The following is a 19,827-nucleotide window of genomic DNA, read 5'->3' as shown; positions in this document are numbered from 1 at the left end:
AAAATGTCAGTTTTTAAAACTTTTTTTTGCATTGATACATTGATACATGTCCCCTGGGGCAGGACACAGGTCCCCAAACACTTGGGTGAGAAACCGGGTGCAAGGGCCACGTGACAAGGCCTGGTGGGCCAGATTCAGCCCGCTGGGCCTTGTGTTTGACATATGTGGTATAGAGCATTACCATTGAAACCCATGGAAGTGGCTAACAAGCGTTGATGCCTCCAAAGTGACATGCTGCATCATTTTTGACATGGCACAACAGAATACAATCCTACTGCACCTGCATGAACAGCAGTATGTGGTGCCATTGTAATATACATGGCAGGCATTGAAGGGCGGTTATAAGGCTTTAAAAATGCTGAATAAATGCTGCAAAAAGCAAAGGGTATTGTGAGGCCCTATGAGGAATTGCAATCACTTGCTAGCTCCTATAATCACTTGGGATCTCCAACTGTGAACCAGAATTTATGGAGCTGTCCCTGCCAACCTTGAAGGCCCACTCCTATTACAAATAAATCAGTGTGGTTTCCAGTGGATTTGTGCACCACAGAATCTGGTATGTCCATTGGTGGATCAGATTGCATTGCCTACAAAAACTAGCTGATACGTGAAATCATAAAGCAAGCTTGTTACATTGTACACGTTCATCGCATTATTCACAGGACAAAATTGTTGCCTCACCAAGCTACATTATTCCTCATTATGACACAGGATCATTTTTCCAGGATGTTTTTCCTTCAAATTACACTCACTAATGTCTTTAATTTTTTTTTTACTTTTCACCAAGTTATTACATATCCTGAAACATTTCACTTACTCTACTATTCACTTTTTCTCTCTGTTCATTTTCTCCTAGCATATTCCCTCCTCCTCTCTTAGCAGATGTTCTTCCCTCCCCATGTTGGTATTACTATAAGCTCTCTGATGAGCTGTATCTCCTTTCTGCTGCTTCCCTTTTACAGGCCACCAGCTCTACTAAAAGGCCAGGCTGACCCCCAACCTGGATATGGGCACAATCACCCCGTAACTGCATCGAGCCATGCGTGGACTACGGAAAGGCCGACACGTTTACCCAAGAAGCTAGAAAGTGTTGACTTCTGAGCAGGTTGAGTATCTAATAAGCTGATTTCCGATAACTAGAATTGGAATTTGCTTAGAATGCAGTGACATTGTCTTCTCATTTGTTTCTTACAATTGCAAAATCAAGTAGATTTATTATTTATTATTTATTATTAATTATTGGTTTATTCAGGTTATATTCAAATCTCTGTGTTTGTGGTATGTGTGATGTCCTAAAAATATCAATACATGTAAAATATCTGTAAAACCTGTCTAAAACGAACCGTGTGAAAAATGTGTGGATGTAGCCTTAAACAATGAGCAATAATGTGCAAGCCACATAAATTCTTATAAAACAATTAGACTTTAATATTAATATCTCTCACAACATTGTACTTTGTCGGGTCCTACTTCATACTATGCTCATTATTGCAGTATATTTACACTGTCTTAAAAAAAAATGCCTAAGCATGTCTGATTTTTCAGTTAATTTTATATTCAATGCATTGTAAATCATTACAGCAGAAGTCTAGATATAAAAGTGTTTTATTTTTGGATAGGGTGTGGAAGGGTTATAACTCTTTCCTGTTCCTCTTTCTCTCTGGTAATATTGTGATGTGTGACCCCAAGTGTAGAGAATCTCTCGGAGAGGGGCACAGTGTGGAAAGGTTAGAACCTCTGTTGGGGGCTTTTTTTTTCTGTGTTCCTGTTGGGAATACACTTCCTGTATGGTACCCAAGACAAGAAGTGATAGGGAATATCTTCAATGTGGACAGAGGTCTAAATACCTAAAAGAGACTGTAATCTTGCCCTGTGCTATCCAAAAAAAAATAAGATAAATAAATTAAAAACATTTTGAATAGAGTTGGGTTTTTGCAGGTTTTTTTTTCTTATTCTACAAATGATTAAATTATTCTCCAAAAAGTTTAACAAGATGTAACATCTTGCTAAACCTTCTTGTATCAGTACTGCTTGGACCTTAGAAGAAGAGCTAAGCCCCCAAAAGCCTGTACTAAAAATGTAACTGTGCAAATAAAAAAAGTAGCTAAAGTCGATCAACTTGGTACAGTCAGCCTGCCCATTAACGGTTCGAATGAAGCAGCCGAGATTTGAACTGATTATGGCTGGCCTTAGATGATGGGTGGATTTACTAAAGGCAAACAGATTGTGCAGTTGCACTTTGCAAGGGAATTCGCTCCAGAGCTTAGTAAATGAGATGAAGCTTCATTTTGCAAAGAATACCCAATCACCCGCAAAGGAAAATATTTTGCCTGCATATGATTGGAAAATGGAAGTCGGCATAACTTCACCTCATTTACTAAGCTCCGGAGCAAATTCAGTGCGCAGTCTATTTGCCTTTAATAAATTTACCTTACTATGCCCTAAAAAATAGCTTATACAGAGAGATAACAGCAAGCATCCAGTTGATTCTAAGGCCTCATGCACACTGGATGTTTTTTTATGCTTCAGTTAGGGGGCATCTGGTATTCCTCCATCCAAATTATTATTTTTTATTGTTTTGTCCGCTGGCCAAGTGAAAAAGAAAAATGAATCATGTATGACCATCTTTAAAAAGGAAGTAAACCCTGATGGGTTTTACTTCCTCTTTGACTCCCTGCAAAGGTAAAGCATAATGGGCTACTATGCATCGCACAGTAGCACATTATGTGTCACTTACCTGACACAGGAGCCAGCAATGTCACCAATGTCCCCTCTTCCACGGAGCCTCCATCTTCTTTCCTGGTATGATTCCGGGCGGTGATTGGCCGGAGCCGCGATGACATCATGGCATGTGAACGGGAGCCGCCACTAACGGCATATCACCGTTAGCAGTGGCATGCTCAGTGCGTCTGCGCACCGCTGTCTACGGTGCATGCTCCATAGACAGCAGTGCCTGTCTTTTTGCAAATATCTCCTAAACTGTGTAGGTTTAGGAGATATTTCTTGGACCTACAGGTGAGCCTTAATCTAGGCTTACCTGTAGGTCAAAGTGGTCTGTAAGGGTTTACAACCACTTTAAGGGAATCTGTAAGAAAGGCTAGCATTAACCAACCCCAGAAATAGTGCTTATTACGCTCATCAATAGTCAATCATTGGCAACCACCAGCACTGGATGGAAGTCTTGGCTCAGAAAGACAAGAGACTTTTAACAGCTCCTCAAACAGGCTCCCTTAAAGGAGAATTCATTTTGCACTCCTGTGACCCGTTTTCACCAGACAGCTGGCTGAAGTCCGCTGTCTGCTGATGTCACAGAAGTCGGTTCAGACACCGCGTGATCACAACAATGGAGTCTGGATCTGCCAGGTGCCTGGACCAACACCCGACTCAGCCTCTCAGCGAGCCGCTCCGACCCTGAACCAGCTGCCCCCTCTACAGCCCAGCGCTCCAATGAGCGATGAAGGAGGCAGAGCAGAGAGCTGTGACTGACAGTCTGCAACTCTCTGCTCATGGAGCTCTGAAAACCAAGTGATCAGTGGTGTTTGATCGCTTGTAGAGGCACTGGGTGACAGAGACTGCATCCACCTAGGTAAGTATAATTCAGGAAAAAAAAAAGTACTTCTCTTTAATTTAAATTAGATAAAAAAATGTATTAATTGATTGATTTATTGATTATTAAATTTAGATTTAAAATCTACAGCTACCTGCTGCTGCCAGAGATCTTGTTTCAATCCAAAATCCATATGCATAGCCCCCAACTGTCCCTGATTTGGAACAAAGTCCCTCTGTCCCTCTTTCCTTCTCATTTGTCCCTCATTTTGCTGTGATCTATATAGCTGTTATATAATATGTACTACTTATACTTTAATAAGTATTTTACAGTGCTAAATCATTTTATCCAGTTTCTAAATCGCTTCTGAATTCCAAAAGCCAATATAACGGAATAGTAGTAGTAAAAGAAACTACTTATGGGTTTAACCATTCATTTTTAGTAAAATTCTCCTTTAAGGGGGCGTTGTGTTGTATGCTTACATACTTTTCCTAAGGCTGTTTTCACACTGAAAGCGCCGGGGTTATTAGCAGTAAAGCGCCGCTCATTTTAGGTCTAGGAATTTGATCTGAGCATGCATGGCACTTTGTCGGATCGGAATTCTCTACAAACGATCGGACAAAGTCCGATCGGATCATGTTGTCGGAAAATTTTTATATCCAGCTCTCAAACTTTGTTGGTCGGACATTCCGACAGAAAAAGTCAGATGAAGCCCACACACGATCGGATTATCCGACAACGCGGTCCAATTGGACATTTTCCGTCGGAATGTCCGACCGTGTGTACAAGGGCTAATAGATTTCCCTCATCTCCCATCTAAGCAAATGGTGAACTGAAACAATTCAGTCTAAAATTAAAAATGTCCGCTTTGATGGCTAAATGTGTGTTTATCAGATATAAGGCAAGATCACACTGTTGTAGAACACAAAATAAGACATTTCTTTTACTTTTTACATTTATTCTACCATTGATGAGTAATCAGTATAAAATGATCACTTTAAAGAGGGAGTCCACCTAAAAAAAAATTATTGAAAGGCAGCAGCTACAAATACTGCAGCTGTTGACTTTTAAGAAGTGGACACTTACCTGTCCCAGGGTCCAGCAATGTCAGCAGCCGAAGCCGAGCAATCGTTCGGCTCTCACCTGCTGACACCGCCATTCTCATTGAGGGAATCAGGAAGTGAAGCGTTGCGGCTTCACTTCCCAGTTCCCTACTGCGCATGCGCGAGTCACCGCTATCTTCTGGGACCTGTGTGTATCCCAGGAGGCAGCTGTTTTGACTGACAGCGTTGTTCTGTCTACAAGAACTTGTCCGAGACAAGCATCTCACAAAAAAAGCGGGGTTAGGGTGTCGTGTCAGCTAAAATGTTAAGGCAGGTGTGCAAGTGCTTGGAGATAGGGACAAGAGCCATTTAGCAAAGCAGCCATCTCTTTGCTAGTTGCGTTGTCAGTGACTGTGGAAGCAGTGAGGGTTTCCTGTCCAACCTCACAACTAGCCTTAGATAGCACATAGGAAGATGGAACAAAATACTACATACATTTTGTCCCCTGGGGAGCAGAACACATTAATAATAATGATATTGGGACTTTTCCTGTAAAGTAGATTGAATCCCAATTACTAAAATCTCATATATCTAATATCTTTCACATGTAATTTAAAGGTAATTTTCAATATTTTTAAATATCTGCAGCTTTAACTGCTTGCCGACCAGCCACCGCAGTTATACTGCGGCATAATGGCTCACCTGTGCAAATCGCCACACTGGTACAGCGCACCCTTTAATATCTCTAGCAAGCGCCAGAGCCAATGTGCGTGGCCAGGGGCCGCAATGTCCATCGCCCCCCCTGATCGCTCCTCAGAAAGCCAGAATGGAGATCTGCCAATGTAAACAAACAGATCCCCATTCTGACAGGGGAGTAGAGAGAGATTGTTCCTAGTGATTAGGAACAGCGATCTTTCTGTACTCCCAGTCAGTGCAATCTCCCCACAGTTAGACCCCATACACACTATACAACTTTCTGATTTCCTTTAGATTTACCAAAACCATGTAAGTACAAGGGCCAGGCCTGATTGCATACAAATTTTAACTCTTACGGTTTGACCTCATACTACATGGTTTTGGTAAATTTAAAGTAAAGATTCAAAGGAAAATTTTATAGTGTGTAATAATGTAATTGGTCCCGCTAAAAATCACTGATAGCCATCATTACTAGTAAAAAAAATAATAATAATAATAGTAAAAATGCCATAAACCTATCCCCTATTTTGCACAAACCAATCAATATACACTTATTACGATTTTTTTTACCGAAAATATGTAGAATACATATTGGCCTGAACTGATGAAGAAATTTGTCTGGTGCAGCTCTGCATAGAAATCAATCAGCTACCATTTTTTTGTTGTTGTCACAGCTTAATTGAACAATCTGAAATTAGCAGCTGATTGGCTATGATGCACAGCTGCACCAGATTTAGTACTCTACAGTAATACCGGTTCACAGAGGGCGACTTGGGATCTGACTTGAAGTTGCCCCAAGTCTCCCCAAGTCGCGTTACATGTCAAATTCCATGTTAATCAATGAGCCCCGTCTTAATGTACACTACTGAAGTCGCTCCGACTTCAGAAAAGCTTCCTGTACTGCTTCAATCCGAATTCTAGGTGACTTGTACCCATTGATTTCAATGGAAGTCGCCTCCAAAGTCGGATCGTGTCTTAACTGAAGCAACAATACAGGAAGAGAATAATGTTTTCTTAGGCAAACCCCTCCCTTCCCCCTCCCTCCCACAGAGCTGATTGTTGTTTGATTGACCACTGTAAAGTCGCCTGTCCTGGAGTTGACTTGAAGTCGCCCCAAGTCGTGCTGTCGTGCGCGCTCAGGTCGTGTCCAAGTCGCCTCGCAGCCAGAGTCGCGTTGTCCCTGTGTGAACCGGCTCTTATAGTAAATCAACCCCTAGGTGCTTGTGCCAATGATCAATGCACAGTCATGTCCCCCCTTTGTCTGTGCCAGGAAGCTTGCTCTGAGCAAGGGCATGCAGCACTACTGGAAAGAGTAAGGAGCTTTCTAAAAAAAAGAACATATTTGGAGCAATTACATGCAATTATGAACAGATGAGACTGTTTGCATACAGTGCTGATTATCTGTTCCTAAGTGCAGGTAATCACTTCATGAGGACCACTATGAGCCTCTCTGCCTGTCATTGATATGTACTAACTGACTGGCTGTAGCTGTACGTAAGCATCAGACTGTACCCGTGGTATCCTGAAAGGCCATGTGGGTAAGCCCCTAATGTCACCCGGTTAAGCCCTGTTCAGAATACCCCACTGTGGTTTCCCCGCAGTGCAGCGTACCTGCGGTTTTCGTGTGGGCTACCCTCACTTTTCCATAGACGTCTATTAGATCAGGAGCTTTTGGTGACCTTTCTGAAAGTGCACAAAAGATGCAGCCTGCGGGACTTTTGGTGCTATTTCAGAAAACGCACCAAAAACGCCCGATCTAATAAAAATCGGAAAGCGCAGGTAACCCACACAAAAACTGGGTACACTATGTTGCACCCATGCATCAGGGAAACTGTAGTGGGGCAGTGTGAATGCCTTGTTAGGGTTTACATATTCTTTAGTTCAGACAGGGAAAGCCTCAGTAAAGTGAACCTTTATGGCGTTAGTGATCTGCTGTGCAAGCACTTTTGCTTGATGACAGGTTCTCTTGAACGGTTGAATTCCTATTTACTATGTGATCCGGCGTAGGCATGTCTTCGCCTCATCATACATATGGTTCTACTGAACTGTTATTTATAGTCAATACACCCCACAAAACATTCTTTACACCTAAGTTTTGTCTGATAACAGCTACATAACAGGAAAGATGCAGCAGAGCTGGGTTATGACTATAACGACAAGTCAAGAAAAAGCTCACTTTGTGCAATTTTTTTCTTTACGTTTTGTTAAAACCAGTCCATCGTATTTACTCCACAGGTACTATAATACACCTCCCACACAAAGCACTGATCACGTGTTCAGTCCACTTCTATGCTGGTATTTGAAGGACTCTAACAATTATCATGGCGGTTTACTGTTCATTTATAACGTGTGCGCTGCTGGCCTAGAGATGATTTTGTCACACACACTGGATTCCTGTGTGTCATGCTCAGTCAACACACAGGAGGGGGTGACAAGTCTACAGCTTTAAAGATTCTAATCCCCAGGATAACGGGTCATTAGTGACAGCAACAATCTGCGGGAAGCGCTCCTGAGATTATCACAGACATATAGGAAGCAGCACACCTATGGAAGAAGTCTTCATTAGACTAACATAATGTGTGTCTCTAATACCTTTACCAGGAATATCATTACTGCCAACAAAACAGCAACCGACCTCACCTAACAATGAACTTCTCATATTTGCTCCCTTTTAGTCTGTTAAGTATACCATTGAAAATACTGTATTCTGTGCTGTATGTAAAAAAAAAAAAAAAATCTTGTGAGCTGATAACTTCCTATGCTCTCTACCTGTACTACACTGTTAGGATTGTACCCAGCTACCTATGTGAACTACAGAACACCTCCCCTTATGCTTTGACGATGAGGAGAGGGGGAGCTGTTCTGTAGTCCTAACACACTAATGCCGTGTACACAAGATCGGACATTCCGACAACAAAATCCATGGGATTTTTTGTAACGGATGTTGGCTCAAACTTGTCTTGCATACACAATGTTGTCGGAAATTCTGAACGTCAAGAACGCGGTGATGTATGATGATCCAAGAAAATTGAAGTTCAATAGCCAGTGCGGCTCTTCTGCTTGATTATTCTTTTCTCCTTGATTCCTTTGTGCTTCGGAATTGTGTACACACAATCGGAATTTCCGACAACGGATTTAATTGTCGGAAAATTTGAGATCCAGATCTCAAATTTTGTGTGTCGGAAATTCAGATGGAAAATTCCGATGGCGCCTACACAAGGTCAGAATTTCTGAGAAAAAGCTCCCATCGAATGTTTTCCATCGGAAAATCCGACCGTGTGTACGCGGCATGAGGCTTCATGCACACTGGGCCTGGAGTTCTAGCATCTGCAGTCTTGGCATTCATATCTATGCATATGCTTACCTAACCGTAAGTATTGCTTACATGCACCTCCCAGCCATATTCAGCCACAGCAGCTGTCAGCCTCTAATTGAGTTTGACAGGCTGTCATTAGCAGGGCTGGACAGCACACTTGTGCCCTCTATCCCAGCTAAATTCTGGAGCTACTTTTACTCCCTTCATCCATGCATGTATACTACTTGCAACTTCAGCATGCAATAAAGGCCCAACAGGGGTTGGATCAATGGGAACTAGAACCTAGCCCCATATTCAATTACATGTTTTAGGTCACTACTTATAAAGGGTTTATATTATGCAGTTATGTGATGTTACTTAACCTCTTCCTATCAGATTCATCTCCTAAAGTAGTAGCCCAATGGCAAAGGCATGTTGGAGCCTTTGAAGAGGAACAATGGGAAGAAGCATTACAAGCAGTTACACAGTGCTCGCTCAATGTGGCTCAACGTCTTTCACAATTATATGTAATCTTGCGGGGACACTACATAATTACATAGTTACATAGTATGTGAGGTTGAAAAAAGACACATCATGTCCAACCTATGTGTGTGATTATATGTCAGTATTATGCCCTGAACACACGGTCGGACTTTCCGACAGAAAATGTTGCGATCGGTGCGTGTATAGGTTCCATCTGACTTTTTCCATTGGAATTTCCGACACACAAAGTTTGAGATCTGGATCTAAAATTTTCCATTAACAAAATCCGATTTCGTAAATTCCGATCATGTGTAGACAATTCCGACGCACAAAGTGCCACGCATGCTCAGAATAAACTACGAGACGGAAGCTATTGGCTACTGGCTATTGAACTTCCTCTTTATAGTCCCATCGTACGTGTTATACGTCACCGTGTTCTTGCCGATCGGAATTTCCGACAACTTTGTGCGACTGTGTGTATGCAAGACAAGTTTGAGCATCTGTCGGAAAAAATCTGATGGATCTTGTTGTCGGAATATCCGACTGTGTGTACAGGGCAAAACATTGTACAGGCATACCCCGCTTTTAAGTACACAATGGGGTTTAATTACTAAAGCTGGAAAGTGCAAAACCAGGCTCACTTCTGCATAAAAACCAATGAGCTTCCAGGTTTCATTACCAAAGCTTAATTGAACAAGCTGGGGTTAGAAGCTCATTGGTTTCTGTGCAGAAGTGAGCCTGATTTTGCACTTTCCAGCTTTAGTAAATAAACCCCATTGTGTACTTAAAAGTGGGGTATGCCTGTATATCCCTGTATGTTGCGGTATGTTGTTCCACCACCTGTGGAAGGGAATTCCACATCCTTGCCGCTCTTACAGTAAAGAACCCTCTACAAAGTTTAAGGTTAAACCTAGTTTTATCCCTCTTGTGGGGTCACCAGTACGGTGTTTATAAATTCAAATCATATCCCCTCTCAAGCATCTCTTCTCCAGAGAGAATAAATTCACTGCTCACAACCTTTCCTCATAACTAATATCCTCCAGACCCTTTATTAGCTTAGTTGCCCTTCTTTGTACTCGCTCCATTTCTAGTACATCCTTCCTGAGGACTGCTGCCCAGAACTGGACAGCATACTCTCGGTGCAGTCGGACCGGAGTCTTGTAGAGCCGGAGATGGTGCATGCCAATATTCCATCGGCCAGATTAGCCCGCATGGGGGTGCGCTCAGATCCCACCAGTACTGGGTGTTGAAAGGGACCACGGATATCTGATACACCTGCTATGGAGGTGTCCGAAGTTGTATCTATACCGGAAGAAGGCTATAGACACTCTTAACCGGGTTTTCTAGGCTCAGATCCCAGAAGACCCTAAACATTGTCTATTGGGAATATTACAGTAGATAGTCTTGCAGTGGAGGATGCTCATAGGCAGGGCATTGCAAGAGCCCTTTTTCAGGCCCCCATATTAATATAGAGACACTGGAAGTCTACAGAATCTCCCACATAGCAGGAATGGATTGCTCAAATGAGGGACACCATCAGACTTGAGAAGTTTTTTTACCAGCACAGGGGCAGTAAGGGAAAATTCGACAAATGATGGCCCCTGTGGCTAGATGTTACAGGCTTAACCCCGGTCAATCTGATTATGGACTGTCTACTTCTATAGTGAAGTGGCCACCAAACTACATGTTTGATGACGCGATGGTGTTGAATATGAAGTGACCCTATGGTGATTCTTAAAAGAAAAGAAAATGGTTTGTGCATGCAGATAAGATAAAGACTGGTATATGTATAATGATGTATACTGTGTTGAACACACAATTTCTAATATTGCAGTACTTCTGTTTTTATTTACCTCTGGACCATGTATGCTCTGCTTCTTTTTCTCAATAAAAACCTTTTGTTTGAGAAAAAAAAAAATTCCTGAGCTACATGCATCGGGGTTAAAAACTTTTCATTTTTGTTACCAAAAGAACAGTAAAATAAAATAGCCCTATACCTTCAAAGCTGACGTTTAGTCTACTGATATTTTACCTTGTTAATCACTTGCCAACCGGCCGTCGCAGTTGTACTGCAGCAGAATGACACGACTGGGCAAAACAACGTTATGTACCGTCGCTTGGTCCTGTGGCCAATAGGGGTGCGCCGCGCCCTCTGCTCGCCCACGAAGCCAATGCGAGTGCCCGGTGGTCGCTATCACCGCCGGGCTCCAGCGAGCATTCAGGGCACATGGAGAACCAGGATCTGTGTGTTGTAAACTTTGGGAATAATAGCTCCGCGGGACCAAGTGTATAAACCGTTCAAAGGTAAAACCAAAAGACTTTTATTTATAATTAAATCAAAAATAAGGCTTTCTTCAGCACACAAATCAAAATGTAAATTAAAGTCTGCTTATCTTCAGCACAAAAAACAAGAATTGAAGAAAACACCTACAGTTCTGTAGCCAGGTCTTCGCCCCAAAGTTTTCAGAGTCCTTATAGAAATCTTTTGCAGCCTCCAAAACAGCAAGACAGCAACACAGCTCCTCAGACAGGTGTTAATCTTCTACTCTTCCTCACCACCACCTCTTCACTACTTCACTACTTCACTACTTTGGTCAGGGAGGGAGGCTCTTTCCCACCCAAATGTCACTTCAGGGCCCCCCAAATTCCGGGTCCCAACCATCTCTCTCTTAATAATAGAGAGGACCGCGAGTCAGTCCTCTCCTGATGACTATACCCAGAATTTCTCACCCATTTTGGATGACCCCCTGAAGTCTACCGGGGACTCCCTTAAAGGGACCACAACCCGAATACTGGTGCCCAACCTTGGCGTCCTGTACATATCCCCCCCCCCCCGCCTCAACGCGGAGGTGTTGGAGGCACCACTTGACATCATACAATGTACCTGGGAGAGGGCATTGACGTTCTGATGTTGTCTCCCAGATCTGTGCTCTACCACGAAATTGAACTCCTGGAGAGAAAGGAACCACCTTGTCACCCTGGCATAAGTGTGCTTATTTTGCCTCATCCAGGTCAGTGGGGCATGGTCGGATACCAGGCGAAACCTTCTGCCTAGGAGGAAATACCGCAAAGATTCCAAAGCCCACTTAATGCCAAGACACTCCCACTCCACCACCGCATAGTTTTTCTCTGCTGCCGTCAGCTAGTGATGGACGAACTTCCGACGGGACGTTTCGCGAACGCGAAACGCGAACGGACACAAACGTTCGCGAAAACGACCGTTCGCCGCGGGCTCCATTGACTTCAATGGGAGGCGAATTTCGCAAACCTTTAGGTCGAATTTGCGGCCACGGGGTAATTATTAGGGGGTAGCACGTAGTCCCACCACCTGGACAATAGCATAATACATGTATGAGGTGAATTTGGGATCGATAACTACAAGCATTTTTTTTTTATTTGGGAAATTGTTCTGACAATTCAGGACTATGGAGCTAATGAAGGCAATGGAGGAGAGGGAAGGTCAGGGACCAGGGTAGGCAAACAAGAGGGTGCAGGAGATACAGAGCACTGACAGCAGCACCGTAATACAGAGCACTGACATCAGCACCGTGACATACAGCGCTGACAGCAGCTCCGTGACATACAGCGCTGACAGCAGCTCCGTGACATACAGCGCTGACAGCAGCTCCGTGACATACAGCGCTGACAGCAGCTCCGTGACATACAGCGCTGACAGCAGCTCCGTGACATACAGCGCTGACAGCAGCACCGTGACATACAGCGCTGACAGCAGCTCCGTGACATACAGCGCTGACAGCAGCTCCGTGACATACAGCGCTGACAGCAGCTCCGTGACATACAGCACTGACAGCAGCTCCGTGACATACAGCGCTGACAGCAGCTCCGTGACATACAGCGCTGACAGCAGCACCGTGACATACAGCGCTGACAGCAGCTCCGTGACATACAGCGCTGACAGCAGCTCCGTGACATACAGCGCTGACAGCAGCTCCGTGACATACAGCACTGACAGCAGCTCCGTGACATACAGCGCTGACAGCAGCTCCGTGACATACAGCGCTGACAGCAGCACCGTGACATACAGCGCTGACAGCAGCTCCGTGACATACAGCGCTGACAGCAGCTCCGTGACATACAGCGCTGACAGCAGCTCCGTGACATACAGCGCTGACAGCAGCTCCGTGACATACAGCGCTGACAGCAGCTCCGTGACATACAGCGCTGACAGCAGCTCCGTGACATACAGCGCTGACAGCAGCTCCGTGACATACAGCGCTGACAGCAGCTCCGTGACATACAGCGCTGACAGCAGCACCGTAAGCAGCCCCAGGAGGAAGTCAGCACAGCACAGGGATGGTGTGATCCCCTCATAATAAGAACCCCCAGGAGGAAGTCAGCACAGCACAGGGATGGTGGGAGCCCCTCATAATAAGAACACCCAGGAGGAAGTCAGCACAGCACAGGGATGGTGGGAACCCCTCATAATAAGCAGCCCCAGTAGAAATATGACACCGCTCAACCTCTTCAAAGAGGAGGGTAGGGGCATATAGTACGGTGTGCTTTTTTGGGTCAGGGAAGTGAGCCAAATGAATTAAGAAGGTCTGTGTGCTTGATTCCAAAAATTGTTTATAGACATATACATGGTCTACTGATCACATGTGTTGAATTCCTCCGAGATCCATGCCTCATTCATTTTTAGAAATGTGAGGTAGTTAACACTGTCGTGAGCTAGGCGAGTACGCTTATCGGTCACAATCCCCCCTGCTGCGCTGAACGTCCTTTCGGACAGGACACTGGATGAGGGGCAAGCCAACAGTTCGATTGCAAATTGGGCAAGCTCTGGCCAGAGGTCAAGCCTGCCCACCCAGTAGTCTAGGGGTTCATCACTCCTCAGAGCGTCCACATCGGCCGTTAACCCAATGTAGTCGGACACCTGACGGTCTAGGCGTTCCCTGATGCTGGATCCGGATGACACCTGTCGATGGGTCGGCTGAAAGAATGACCTCATATCCGAAGTCACCAACACATCTTCAAACCGGCCTCTTCTTGCAGGCGCTGTTGGATTGGTACCCGCAAATCCTTCTCTGGGAGTGGGAATTGCTCCTCTGCCAGCGCACGCAAAAGCAGAATGCAGCATTTCTCGAAGCAAGGCCTGGAAGTGCTGCATTCTGACAGCCCTCTGCGACGGCGGTAACATTTCCGCCATTTTGTGTTTGTACCGGGGATCTAAGTACGTTGCCACCCAGTACTGGTCCTTGACCCTCATGCTTTTTATACGGGGGTCCCTATTAAAACACTGGAGCATGAAGGCCCCCATTTGCACTCAAGCGGAAGGTATGTGGTGGTGGTGGTGTTGTTGGTGGTAGTGTCTTTGGGGGTGCACATAGCAGAGAGTGAAGAAGAGGGTGCAGATCGAGAGGATGAGGAGGGTGCAGAAGAATAAGGCTGAGTGAGCCACTCAACCAAGTCTGGTGCGTCCTTTAAAGTAATTGAACGCACCTTCTGCAACTTCCCACTTTGGCTCAAGGCTGTTGCTCCTGCCCTACCCCTACCACCCCTGCGGAAGGGCCTGCCTCTTCCTCTGCCTGTCATTTTTTAAATCACCCTGTGACAAAACTCTTAGTCCCTATACCGCTGAAGGACTGCTGCAGTATAGGGCAGCGGTCAGCAGTAGTGCACGTCAACCCTATGTATTGTGGACCGATAGCGGTCCTTACAGAACAGCAGACTGTACTGCACTCAGGCCTATGTACCGTAGCACCCTATACCAAGTTACCAGTCCTTATAAAAACTTTTGTGGACCAAGCAGGTTGTGTGTTAGTGTTTAGCAGACTGTGCGTCAGTCCCTATACCGCTGAAGGACTGCTGCAGTATAGGGCAGCGGTCAGCAGTAGTGCACGGCAACCCTATGTATTGTGGACCGATAGCGGTCCTTACAGAACAGCAGACTGTAACGCACTCAGGCCTATGTACCGTAGCACCCTATACCAAGTTACCAGTCCTTATAAGAACTTTTGTGGACCAAGCAGGTTGTGTGTTAGTGATTAGCAGACTGTACGTCAGTCCCTATACCAATGAAGGACTGCTGCAGTATAGGGCAGCGGTCAGCAGTAGTGCACGGCAACCCTATGTATTGTGGACCGATAGCGGTCCTTACAGAACAGCAGACTGTACTGCACTCAGGCCTATGTACCGTAGCACCCTATACCAAGTTACCAGTCCTTATAAGAACTTTTGTGGACCAAGCAGGTTGTGTGTTAGTGTTTAGCAGACTGTGCGTCAGTCCCTATACCGCTGAAGGACTGCTGCAGTATAGGGCAGCGGTCAGCAGTAGTGCACGTCAACCCTATGTATTGTGGACCGATAGCGGTCCTTACAGAACAGCAGACTGTAACGCACTCAGGCCTATGTACCGTAGCACCCTATACCAAGTTACCAGTCCTTATAAGAACTTTTGTGGACCAAGCAGGTTGTGTATTAGTGTTTAGCAGACTGTGCGTCAGTCCCTATACCGCTGAAGGACTGCTGCAGTATAGGGCAGCGGTCAGCAGTAGTGCACGGCAACCCTATGTATTGTGGACCGATAGCGGTCCTTACAGAACAGCAGACTGTAACGCACTCAGGCCTATGTACCGTAGCACCCTATACCAAGTTACCAGTCCTTATAAGAACTTTTGTGGACCAAGCAGGTTGTGTGTTAGTGATTAGCAGACTGTACGTCAGTCCCTATACCAATGAAGGACTGCTGCAGTATAGGGCAGCGGTCAGCAGTAGTGCACGGCAACCCTATGTATTGTGGACCGATAGCGGTCCTTACAGAACAGCAGACTGTACTGCACTCAGGCCTATGTACCGTAGCACCCTATACCAAGTTACCAGTCCTTATAAGAACTTTTGTGGACCAAGCAGGTTGTGTATTAGTGTTTAGCAGACTGTGCGTCAGTCCCTATACCGCTGAAGGACTGCTGCAGTATAGGGCAGCGGTCAGCAGTAGTGCACGGCAACCCTATGTATTGTGGACCGATAGCAGTCCTTACAGAACAGCAGACTGTACTGCACTCAGGCCTATGTACCGTAGCACCCTATACCAAGTTACCAGTCCTTATAAGAACTTTTGTGGACCAAGCAGGTTGTGTATTAGTGTTTAGCAGACTGTGCGTCAGTCCCTATACCGCTGAAGGACTGCTGCAGTATAGGGCAGCGGTCAGCAGTAGTGCACGGCAACCCTATGTATTGTGGACCGATAGCGGTCCTTACAGAACAGCAGACTGTACCGCACCCAAGCCTATGTACCGTAGCACCCTAGACAGACCAAGTTACCAGTCCTGATAAAGAGCTTTGTGGAACAAGTGAGTTGTGAATGATTAGCAGACTGCAGCAGAAGGGCAGCAGTCAAGTATAATATTCTTTCTATATTTGGAAGAAAGAATATTATACGTGTACAAGCCTATTACCGTACCACTGATACCAGTCCTGAAAAGAACCTTTGTGGAACTAATAGTAACAGCAAGTCTTTAAAATTATCCTCACTGCCTGACACACTGCTTCCTGCCTGTCCCTATACAAATTGGCAAAAAAGAGTAGGCTGGAACGATTAGCTGGAACAGCTCTTTTGTGGACCTGATAGTAACAGCTAATGATGATGATGATGATGATGATGAAGAAAGACTAATCTGGCTGAGCTGTCCCTAAAATAGCAGCATACAGCGCTCTGTCCCTTTATCTAAACTGACAAAAGAAACTCAGGCTGCTGACCTAACACCTATACCAGTCCTGAAAAGAACTTTTGTGTACCAAATAGCTAGCGTTTTCTCTGTCCCTACTCCACACAGGATCCTTTCCCTACAGTGACAGAAGAAAGAATGTAAAATGGCCACCGGATCGGGTGTATTTATAGGTTAGGGGGAATGTCCAAGTGTCCATGAGCTGTCATGTCTCAATTGGTTGTCCTGTAACACATGATAAACGTGTCACGAAAGGTTAAAGTTCTTGTATACATTAAACACGTAAGTCCGCCGGGGCGAACGACGGAAAAAGGCGTTCGAACCCGCGGACGGCGAAAGTCGGAAATTCGCCGCGAAACGACCGCCGGGCGAAACGTTCGTCCATCACTACCGTCAGCTTCCTACTTAGAAAAACTACGGGGTGCTCTTCCCCATTGATTACTTGAGACAGGACTGCTCCTAAGGCCGCGTACACACGGGCGGACTGTCTGCCCAACTAAGTCCGTCAGACAATCCGACAGACAGTCCGTCCTACTTTCGAATGAATGGACTTGACCACACACGATGAACAGACAGTCTGCCGAAAGCTTGCGCGATGACGTGTACAGCACGTACGACGGGACTAGAAATACGACGTCCAATACACTGCAATGCAACCTTTCGCCGTGTAAATCCTTTCTGAGCATGCGCCATACTTAGTCCGTCGAACTAGCCTACTCACGAGCGGACTGTCCGCTGAAACCAAGTTTGGACGGACAATATTACGGAAATTCCGAAAGACTTAGTCCGCCAGACTGTCCGCCGAAAAAGTCCGCTGAAGCCCACACACGAGCGGATTGTTCCGCTGAAACACGTTTCAGTGGACCAAGTCCGTCAGACAGTCTGCCCGTGTGTACACGGCCTAACCCTTCATTTGAAGCATATGACTGTACTACAAAATCCTTAGTAAAATCCGGAGCTACGAGCTCCGCATCCTGGCACAATGCCGTCTTAATCTTCTGAAAAGCTTTTTTGGCATCGTCATTCCACTTTACCATCACAGACTTTCTGCCTTCGGTCAGGTCAGTCAATGGTGCAGCAATGGTGGCAAAGTTGGGGATAAACCTCCAGTAGTAGCCAACTATGCCCAAAAACGCTCTGACCTGCTTCTTGATTAGGGGACGTGGCCAGCCCTGTATGGCTTTTACTTTACTCATTTGGGGCTTCACCAGTCCTCTACCCACAATGTACCCTAGGTACTTGGCTTCCTCCACCCCAATTGCAAATTTTTCTGGATTGATGGAACCCTGCTCTTCTCAAGGAGTCTACGACTGCCTGAACTCGGGGAAGATGGGACTCCGAATCAGTGCTAAAGATGACTATGTCATCCAAATAAACAGAAGCGCACCGTTGATGTGGACGCAAAGTTTTGTCCATAGCCCTTTGGAACATAGCGGGGCAGAGTGTAAACCAAATGGCATTCTTTTGTATTGGAAGTGGCCTTTCGGGGTAGAGAAGGCCGTTTTCTCCCTAGCTTCCTTGGTCAGAGGAATCTGCCAGAACCCTTTTGTGAGGTCCAGCGTGGTAATATACCTGGCAGGACCCAACCTCGCAATTAGCTCATCTACCCGTGGCATGGGATAAGCATCAAACTTGGAGATTTCATTAAGTTTTCTAAAGTCGTTGAAGAAGCGGAGAGTGCCGTTTGGTTTGGGTACCAACATGATTGGACTCGACCACTCGCTCTGCGACTCCTCAATGACATCAAGCTCAAGCATTTTTTTGACCTCTTCAGACACTGCCACTCTATGAGCTTCTGTGATACGGTAAGGCTTTAAACAAATTTTCACATTGGGTTCAGTTACAATGTCATGCTCGATGACATTGGTGAGACCCGGCAACCCTGAAAACATGTCCCTATTTCTTTGAAGGAACTCTTTTGCTTGCTGGGTTTGGGGCCTAGTTAAGGTAGCAGCCACCTGCACCAGGTCGATCCCTGCATGGTCTGCTGACTGTACCGCTACCACTGTGGATAACTGTTCTCTGTCTCTCAAGGGTTTCAACAAATTTACGTGATAGATCTGGTATGGTTTTCTTTTCCCTGGCTGGTGTACCTTGTAGTTTACCTCCCCCACTTTTTTTACTACCTCAAATGGACCTTGCCACTTGGCCAAGAACTTGCTCTCCACTGTGGGTATTAGGACAGCCACCCGGTTTCCTACTTGAAGGTCATCCTGAGTTTTCTGCATGTGCTCCCTCACCAGCGGCATCACCTTAGCCACCCTCTCTCGCATTTGAGAGATATGCTCTACCACGGTTTTGTGCGGTGAGGACTCACTTTCCCACATTTCCATTACCAGATCGAGCAACCCCGGGGCCTTTGCTCATACACTAGCTCAAATGGTGAGAAGCCCGTGGACGCTTGTGGAACCTCCCGGATGGCAAACAAGAGGGCACGGAGTGACATATCCCAATCCTTCCCGTCTTTCTGGACTACTCTTTTTAGCATGGGCTTTAGAGTTTTATTAAACCTCTCGACTAGGCCATCGGTCTGCGGGTAATAGACGGACGTCCGCAACTGTTTAATCTGAAATAGTTTGCACAAGTCCGCCATCACCTTTGACATAAAAGATGTGCCCTGGCCCGTTAGTATCTCTTTGGGAAATCCAGTTTGTGTAAAAATTTGAAATAATTCCCGGGCAATGGTTTTAGAGGAAGTTTTCCTCAAAGGAACTGCTTCTGGATATCTGGTTGCTTAGTCTAGGATGACTAATATATATTGGTGCCCCCTTGCCGACTTTACCAGGGGTCCCACGAGATCCATAGCGATCTGCTTGAATGGAACCTCAATAATCGGCAAGGGTACCAGAGGGCTTCTATAGTGGGGCACTGGGGCAGTTAACTGGCATATGGGACAAGATGCACAATATCTTTTAACCTCAGCCTTCACCCCTGGCCAGTAAAACCAGTCAGTTATCCTGGCCTCTGTTTTCTCTGCCCCCAAGTGTCCTCCCAGTGCGTCGTTGTGGGCTAGATCAAGTAGCATCCGCCTATACAGTTGGGGAACCAGCAACTGCTCTATAGTTTCACGGCTTTCAG

At 45.6% G+C, this 19,827-nt stretch overlaps 1 protein-coding gene across 3 annotated transcripts in view; it reads left to right on the top strand.

Moving 5' to 3' along the window:
• The first annotated feature begins 923 nt into the window (after nucleotides 1–923).
• Nucleotides 924–19,827, top strand: part of LOC143963454 (cadherin-related family member 5-like) — a 75,069-nt gene continuing 56,165 nt past the window's right edge. For all 3 annotated transcript variants that reach the window (XM_077473085.1, XM_077473084.1, XM_077473086.1), the window contains exon 1: nucleotides 924–1,105. The gene's annotated coding sequence lies outside the window, so the exon portion shown is untranslated. The remainder of the gene's footprint in view (nucleotides 1,106–19,827) is intronic.

This window comes from Lithobates pipiens, unplaced genomic scaffold, assembly GCF_037356315.1.
Source record: "Lithobates pipiens isolate NorthernLeopardFrog02 unplaced genomic scaffold, aLitPip1_a1.2 Scaffold_8, whole genome shotgun sequence".
In the NCBI taxonomy this organism is placed as follows: domain Eukaryota; kingdom Metazoa; phylum Chordata; class Amphibia; order Anura; family Ranidae; genus Lithobates; species Lithobates pipiens.
The sequence above is the reverse complement of the archived record's forward strand: the minus strand, read 5'-3'. Positions and strand labels throughout refer to the sequence as shown.